The following is a 2,017-nucleotide window of genomic DNA, read 5'->3' on the forward strand; positions in this document are numbered from 1 at the left end:
TTAGATACTAAAATGTATAGATATAAAATTTTTAAATTATTATTAATAATTGTCACTGTTTTAGCCATTCTCGATTCATCCTTATCCTTTATTCGAACCCACAATCTCCTGCGTTTCATGGTAATGATGGTTACATTAATTAAATACCATAACCCACCCACTATTTCATCTTCAAGGTCGATTGTGTTTTCACTTTTCAGACGTTGGTTTGGCAAAATCAACCCCACTTTTAATTTCCCAAAAAGGTCTATCGTCAAATCATAAATAATTTTGTAATCTTTTTTTATCAAATTCACACCACTGTTAGAATCCAACATTCTTTTACAAGGAAATGGGGAACAGCATGGCCATGGGAGGAAGAAACAAGGCAAAGGTGATGAAAATCGACGGTGAAACAATCAAGTTAAAGACACCAATCCGAGCTTGGGACGTGTTGAAGGATTATCCAGGCCATACCTTGTTTGATTCAGAGACCGTCAAGCATTATGGGATCCGTGCTAAACCATTAGAGCCACGACAAAATTTGAAGCCCAACACAATTTACTTCCTGCTGGAGTTGCCGCCCAAGTTTCCCGATGATAAAGCACCCAGGAGAGTCCGGGCACCCAGGAGAGTCCGGTCAGTAGGGATTCATATGAGCGCCAAGGATAGGTTAGAGTGCTTGATGTTGTCGAGAAGAACTGTGTCCGACTTGTCCATGCTTAGAGCATCGTCGAGCCTAGGGTCTTATGGGGTAGAGCAATAGGGCCCCGGGGGATGATGAGTGTCAAAATGAGGCTGACCAAGTCTCAAATGGAAAATAATAATGGCACTATCGTTAAAAAATATAAATTATTGATTAATTATTTTGGTTATGTTTTGGTCACTATCGTTAAAAAATAAACAAAATTATTGATTAATTATTTTTATTTTTTATATAATAATTTTGTGACATTACTTTATAGTGGCACATCACCATCATAAAATATAATGTCATGTATGATTTAGAAAATAATAATCGAATTAAATAATTAGTAAAATTTATTTTATACTTTGTTTCTTTGAATCTTAATTTAACGTCGACATTATCTAGATTTAATTTGAAAGTCAAAAATAAATTGTCAAATAAAAACAGAATTTCTGCATAATTTAAAATTTAATATGTTTATTAAACCTATCAAAACTAAAAATTGGTGATGAAATTTCTAGTTCCTAACTTATTTCATATAATATCACATTTAATTTTTATATTAAATTTATGTAATTATCAAATTTTAAAATATTTTTATTTTAAAATTTCGATCATAACTTATATATGGCTCCGAGTTTAACTTTTATTTTCCGATTCAAGGAAAGTATAAAAAGGAAATATAAATAATAGAAAATTGTTTTAAGTTTTTTTTATTATATTTTTTCATGATTTGTTTTGGGATAATTATTTTACAATTTGGAATTACGAGGAGCGAGTGAGCTTTCTTCCACAAGAAGGGGGAGAAATTCGTTTAGCAAATCAACCAGCTCAGCCTCAAAGGTAGTTTCCTTCTCATAATTTATTCGACTTTTTTTCAACAGAAAGTTATTGTAATATTAAAATTAGAAATTAAATCGTTTAATATACAAATGCATGAGATGATGTGCTTTTCTGTGAGTGTTGTTGTTTTTTTTTCTTTTTTAAAAATAATTATTCCTTTTTTTCAGTTGAATATTTAAATTTTATAAGCTGAAAGAACAACGTGTCATTACAATCTTATGAAATATTTAAAAACTAAAATGATAGATTTAACTATGTCCTGATCTTTGTATCCTTTGAACTTTTTAATTTTATTTTTCATTTAAGGATCACTTTTATTCTTATAATAAACTCAATTTATTAATTTCGTTCCTATTGTCTTTTTGTATCAATTTAGTCCTCAAAGTTGTTTAGGATATTCATCCTAGCCCTTGAAGTTCGTTGTCCGATTTAACTAACAAAATCGTTTAATATAACAGTTAGAAAAAATCTCAAAAATTGTCCTATTCCCCTAATTTTACCAAAATA

The 2,017-nt window shown here is 29.9% G+C and overlaps 1 pseudogene; it reads left to right on the plus strand.

The window, feature by feature from the left end:
- The first annotated feature begins 329 nt into the window (after window positions 1–329).
- On the plus strand, window positions 330–1,514 carry LOC120182902 (annotated as a pseudogene).
- Window positions 1,515–2,017: the final 503 nt, after the last annotated feature.

The sequence above is a fragment of the Hibiscus syriacus genome, unplaced genomic scaffold (assembly GCF_006381635.1).
Source record: "Hibiscus syriacus cultivar Baekdansim isolate YM2019G1 unplaced genomic scaffold, ASM638163v2 tig00112738_pilon, whole genome shotgun sequence".
NCBI lineage: Eukaryota > Viridiplantae > Streptophyta > Magnoliopsida > Malvales > Malvaceae > Hibiscus > Hibiscus syriacus.